The following is a 7,270-nucleotide window of genomic DNA, read 5'->3' on the forward strand; positions in this document are numbered from 1 at the left end:
TGGAGATAATATGCAAAAAAAAAAAAAACTTCTTGTCCAATAAATAACAACTGATTTACATTCAAACATGTTACTGCAGATCAGGTTTATCTAGAACAGTAAAGTTACAGTAATGATCTGAATTACAGTGTATGGGATGGTGCATAAACGTCCACTGTGTTGGCTGATATGGAACTAAAACAAAACCCATGAATATACAAGAGAACAGCTGGAGAAGAACTGTCCACTGGAGGGGACAGTGCATGAAAGGGTTAATTAAGATTTATCCTGTAACTGTTCTTAAATGTAGAGGAGGCACTTTGCACACATTAGTGTGAAACGTAGAATGATTCAAGGGGAAAAGTGTTTGATGATTTTGGATTTTTGGGTCTTTATTTGACATGGAATGGGAGAGTGACTGGAACAGATGAAGAAGAGCACTGATGTCAATTTAACACTTATTTCTAGATTTTGTAACTTTTCAGACGACTTTGGCAAGTTTTTTGCAAAAACCACCAAGCAACATATGTAGCTAATTTTAAAATTTGTTTGGAAACTTTCAGCAACTTTTGTAGAGTGACTCAAACGTTAAAACACATTTTTCCTCTAAATCAGTGGTCCCCAACCCCCGGTCCCCAGACTGGTACCGGGCCGCAAAGAAAAAAAATTGTGGTTAATATTAACGCAATTTTTTCCATTAGTCTTGCGGAGATTTTATTTTGGAAAGCAACCGATTCCGCCCTCGCCTCACAACCGTTCTTGACTCTCCTACCATTTCATGAATCAGTAGAAACACAAGCTAAAGAAATGAGCCTAAAACTAAATTCACTGGAGAAATTTTTTGGGAAGAAACGAGGAAACGATGAGGCTGCAGAAGGGTCACAGACTGTAGAAGGGTCACAGACTGCAGAAGGTCACAGACTGTAGAAGGGTCACAGACTGCAGGGTCACAGACTGAAGAAGGGTCACAGACTGCAGAAGGTCACAGACTGCAGAAGGGTCACAGACTGTAGAAGGGTCACAGACTGAAGAAGGGTCACAGACTGCAGAAGGTCACAGACTGCAGAAGGGTCACAGACTGTAGAAGGGTCACAGACTGAAGAAGGGTCACAGACTGCAGAAGGGTCACAGACTGAAGAAGGGTCACAGACTGCAGAAGGGTCACAGACTGTAGAAGGGTCACAGACTGCAGAAGGGTCACAGACTGCAGAAGGGTCACAGACTGCAGAAGGGTCACAGACTGTAGAAGGGTCACAGACTGCAGAAGGGTCACAGACTACAGAAGGGTCACAGACTGCAGAAGGGTCATAGACTGCAGAAGGGTCACAGACTGCAGAAGGTCACAGACTGCAGAAGGGTCATAGACTGAAGAAGGGTCACAGACTATAGAAGGGTCACAGACTGCAGAAGGGTCACAGACTGTAGAAGGGTCACAGACTGCAGAAGGGTCACAGACTGCAGAAGGGTCACAGACTGCAGGGTCACAGACTACAGAAGGTCACAGACTGCAGAAGGGTCATAGACTGAAGAAGGGTCACAGACTGCAGAAGGGTCACAGACTGTAGAAGGGTCACAGACTGTAGAAGGGTCACAGACTGCAGAAGGGTCACAGACTGCAGAAGGGTCACAGACTGCAGGGTCACAGACTACAGAAGGTCACAGACTGCAGAAGGGTCATAGACTGAAGAAGGGTCACAGACTGCAGAAGGGTCACAGACTACAGAAGGGTCACAGACTGCAGAAGGGTCATAGACTGAAGAAGGGTCACAGACTGCAGAAGGGTCACAGACTACAGAAGGGTCACAGACTGCAGGGTCACAGACTGTAGAAGGGTCACAGACTGCAGAAGGGTCACAACTGTAGAAGGGTCACAGACTGCAGAAGGGTCACAGACTACAGAAGGGTCACAGACTGTAGAAGGGTCACAGACTGCAGAAGGGTCATAGACTGAAGAAGGGTCACAGACTGTAGAAGGGTCACAGACTGCAGAAGGGTCACAGACTACAGAAGGGTCACAGACTGCAGAAGGGTCACAGACTGTAGAAGGGTCACAGACTGCAGAAGGGTCACAGACTGCAGAAGGGTCACAGACTGTAGAAGGGTCACAGACTACAGAAGGGTCACAGACTACAGAAGGGTCACAGACTGCAGAAGGGTCATAGACTGAAGAAGGGTCACAGACTGCAGAAGGGTCACAGACTGCAGAAGGGTCACAGACTGCAGAAGAGTCATAGACTGAAGAAGGGTCACAGACTGTAGAAGGGTCACAGACTACAGAAGGGTCACAGACTGCAGAAGGGTCATAGACTGAAGAAGGGTCACAGACTGCAGAAGGGTCACAGACTGCAGAAGGGTCACAGACTGCAGAAGGGTCACAGACTGAAGAAGGGTCACAGACTGCAGAAGGGTCACAGACTGTAGAAGGGTCACAGACTACAGAAGGGTCACAGACTGTAGAAGGGTCACAGACTGCAGAAGGTCACAGACTGCAGAAGGGTCACAGACTGCAGAAGGTCACAGACTGCAGAAGGGTCACAGACTACAGAAGGGTCACAGACTGTAGAAGGGTCACAGACTGCAGAAGGTCACAGACTGTAGAAGGGTCACAGACTGCAGAAGGGTCACAGACTGCAGAAGGGTCACAGACTGCCTGCAGACAGAAAGATGCATTGAGAAGGAAGTATCAGGATTCCTGCCTCAGTTACAGGTTCATCGCAACAGGTGACACACAAGCGCCACAACTACGCTGCGTAATTTGTTGTGACCAACTAGTTAATGAGCATGAAACCCTCCAAACTGCTTTCGCACATTGATCCATGTTTGAGACAACTTCAAACCTCTGTGCATTCTGGATTAAAGTCACAGCAGAATATGTGGATCTCGCCACAGAAGCCCTGAAAGTCCTTCTGTTTCCAATCTCACGTCTTTATGAGGCTGGGTTTTCTGCGATGACATGGATTGACAGATCTACGGAACACAATTAGAGTGTGTGTCTCCCATCAGCCCCAGATGGAACCATCTAGTTGCAGGGAAACAAGTCCAGGGTTCCACTGGTTCTGCATTAGGGTGAGCTGATATTTTACTGTCGAATCATTCTAACTGCCTGACATACACTGTGATTGTTTCAGATCATATGCTCTGAACTGACAAAGGTTTCTGTTACTGGAACACCTCTACTTGGTCCACAGAAAATTTTCATGCATGAAACCAGTCCGTAGTACAAAAAAGGTTGGGAGCCACTGCTCTAAATGACACCAAATGACGTACTCTGTCACATTCATGTAAACCTGCTGATTATATACAGTCAATTATTTCACCAGTTGAAAAATCCAAACCAGTTTCAATTGTAAAATAGGTTCCAGTATGTTATCAAACCTGGAATGTGTTCTGTTCTAAGAGATGATCTCCCAGAAATCTGTTTCTCACTGAGCCTGATTACATTCACACCAATACTCACAATTTCTGGAGTTATCCGATTATTCCAGTGATCATGTAAACAGGATAATCTGATTGGCTTTATCTGATAACGGCAGTAATCAGAATATGAGAAATTGGATTAACACACCTGGATTTCTCCCCAATATTCTGATGTCTTCATGCATGTATATAGGTTCATCTGATTTATTTAGTTCTTTTACATCTGCGCATGTGTTAAAAAAAAAAAAAAAAATCAATATGAGAAGCTACGCAGCAACAACGTGAGCTGAAGGAAAAGGTAAACAAACACGGTACATAACAGCAAAAAGTCAGCGAAGACTCACTTCTGGAGTGAAGAGGAAACATTTCATGCTACAATAAATGAAAACTGTTCACATCCTGCATCAGTTTGACGGGAGGAAATACAGCAATGGAGACACATTCCCAAAGTTGTCCTTTAGAATGTCCCGGACAAGACCGGAGGTTTGGAAAATAACAGGAAGTGTATGACTTGCATCATAACATACGTACTCCGAAAGAAATCCAATAATGGGCTGGAACATGTAAACCAGGGTTTTCTGATTATTGCATTTCTGAAGTGCATGCAAATGCATCGCATCTGATTACAGCAATTATTGGATTAGTGCCAGTTATTGGATTTTTATGGTCATGTAAATGGACTCATTGATGCCATCTTGGTATTTTTGTTGCTGGATTTAGCAACTTTTTTCCAAAATCACCCAGCAACAATAAAATTTGGTCAAACACTAAAACACACACGTTTTTCCTCTAAATGACACCAGATGATTTCCTGTGTCCCAGTCATATAAACCCACAGTCTGTCTGTAGCTGTAACAGTCAGTGTTTCACACACACACACACAACACACTGTGTTGGTATATTTAGAGATTTTTCAGACCCCTCTAGAGACTATTTATCCAAAAAGCCACTAGTGACAAATCTATCCCCTTTCTCTGCTGTTATTGGAGACTTTTGGAGACTCTGACGTTAAAACACAAATCATTGTTTGTCTGAAACAAATCACTGAATATAAATCAGTTCCAATGACATTAAAAGTTTTCTCCATTGTCTCTTTTTGGTCCTTTTTGAGTGCTAATGTAGACTCAAAATTAAAAATGTTGTGGTTAAAAATGTTTTACTGTGACTTGTTGCCTCCTAAGTGGACCATAAGGTTATAAACCAAACTGAAGAAAATCAAGAGAAAAACTAAACAAATAACTAACCTCAGTAACTCCTCTGGCGTCTCTTTTGGGTCACTTTAGCCCCCGTCCCCAAACCCGAATAAAGGAGGACGGTTGGAATTGGGACATTAAAAAAACAAGAATTGACAGAGTATAGTTCATTTGTAGTTCTAAACATGTTTAGGGCGTTTTTATTCTCACTTTCTGTCTCTAACACAATGTCATTCCTCAGTTATTCAAATTAGGCGATGATGTCGTTCATCAGCTTCTATAGACTTTTAGGACAGACAATAGATACTTTCCTCACTGAGGAGTTGGAAACACTGAAGAAGAGAAACAAACAGGGGAAGGATATGAAGCAACCAGACCTGGACCAGAACCAGGACTGCAGACGTCTCAGTTCCACGACCAGGCCTCAGTCCAGTGGGAACTCCAAAGCATGGCTGTCCTGAGAAGACGTGTTTGTAATGTCTATTAAAGGTTGTCAAACCCACAGAGGGGAAGTATGAACATGTTTTCACTGGTTTTATTCCAGATGTGTGAATGGATCGTGACCTTTCCAGACATTCAGATTTCCATGTGGAGACAGAAAATTCAAAGGGGGATGTTTATACTCTGTCCTGAGGTCTTCAGCGTCTCTTCTGCTCTTCTACAGCAGCCACTGTTTGAAGCGTTAGCCACCGTTAGCACTGAAACAGAGTCTGTTAATGCTCAACAAATAAGTTCATTTGAACACATGAGCATTTGCTAATGTTTGTATTAGACAGCAGAATTATCCCCTTGAAAAGTATATGATGAGCATTCACCAGAGGTTTATTATTATTATATAATGTTAATTATGAAGTTACAACTACATACCCAATCCAATATTATTTGTAAAGCACTTTAAAACAACCAAAGTGGACCAAAGTGCTGTACAGAAAAGTAAATAAAAACCAAAATAACAGTAAAATACAAGAATAGATTAAAAGACATAGAACTGTAAAAATAAAATTAAAAATAAAATAAACAAAATAATGAATAAATAAATAAAAATACAAAATAGATAAAACCTAAATAAATGAATAAAATACAAGAATAGATTAAAACATAACAAGCTGTACAATTAAAAACAATAAAAAACCAACACCAAATAAACTGAATAAAAATAATACATTCAAACATCTCATGTGGTTTCAAAAGCCAAGGAGAAAAAAAAAAGCCAACACACTATACGACACACTGATAGTGTTGGGGAGTAATGGTCACATAGAACAGTGCAATGGTGGACCACCCCCCCTTTTTAAAATCTGCAGGAAAACAGCTGTTCTGGCCAGGAAACAAACTCCGGCCTTCCACGTCATAGTCTGAGGTGTTACCTATTGAGCTAAATCCCAGTCATCCAGTGAGTCGACCCATTTACTTTCTGATTATCTTGGTACTTTTTGGGATGTGACATTTATTTCTGTGGGTGGTGCTTGGACTGTAACTTTTGCACCTCGAAGCTCTCCTATATTTTTTATGGTGAAGGGAGTTAAATCTGAACTAAAGTTTAATAATCATGAAATCAACAGCATTTGGGTCTGCACACCAGAAAAACAAATGTGCAGAAGGTATGGAATGTATTATTATACAGTTAGAAAAATAGAACTGAATGACATTAACTACAGAACACAGTGACTGAGTGAATCTCACACAGTTATCAAACATAGGCCTATATCTAACTAGTGTGTGTAGATACATTTGACTGCATTTACTGTCTGGTGGACATGTGTCAGCATCTTATGAACCATTAGTGTTTTGTTTGACAAATGGTTAAGTATTCTACATGCACACACACATTTTCCTGAATGAAGTACTAGAAGGACTTCTACCAAGTAGAAAAAGCCTTAGGGTCAGTTCAGAGTGAAGTGTATATTGTGTTAAATATGACTGTAATGCATAGTATGTTCTGTAAACAAAGTAAGCAGGAATATGACAACTGACAATTCAGAGAAGGATATCACATACAGTATGTAGGTATATATAGCCCCCCCACCCACCCACTTTTTTTTTGATCAGTCACTGACTGTTACGTAAATGTTCATGCATTCACGTGTGTTTAGTTGTGGTTCAGTCTTTGCTGTGATGGGAGCTGATAGTTTGTTGACATTCACTAATGTCATTTCTAAGCTAACATTAGCTGGCTTTGACATAACTACATATGGCACCTTTGAAAAAAAATTTTAAAGATAAATAAAGGTGTTCACAAAGAGGTGCGACAGGCAAATTAAAATAGTGAAGTCAGAGGGTGTTGAAAGAAGAGAAAGCAAAACGAAAGACTGAAAACAGGAAAGAGAAAAGGTATTATTAGAAACAAGATGACAAAAGACACAAAATGTACAATGGAAGAAAAAAAATACAAGACAGAGGTGCAAGAACATAAAAGAACACAAAAGAAACAAAAGTAAATGAGTTTAATTTAAACATAACGTCACAAAAGCAACAAAAGTAAAAGAAATGTAAAAAAAATAGACAAATAATCCAAGTTACATTCAGTTCCATCTGAATGTATTCATTCAATCGTTTGTTCATTCATTCAGTATATTCTGTTCAAGTAAAAACCTACAGCCAGAGGTCGCGTTAACCGAAAATATTCTATCATTGACGGATTTTTTTTAAATGACGGAAAATTCTGAAGGTCGTCCGTCATT

The sequence above is a fragment of the Sphaeramia orbicularis genome, chromosome 24 (assembly GCF_902148855.1).
Source record: "Sphaeramia orbicularis chromosome 24, fSphaOr1.1, whole genome shotgun sequence".
NCBI lineage: Eukaryota > Metazoa > Chordata > Actinopteri > Kurtiformes > Apogonidae > Sphaeramia > Sphaeramia orbicularis.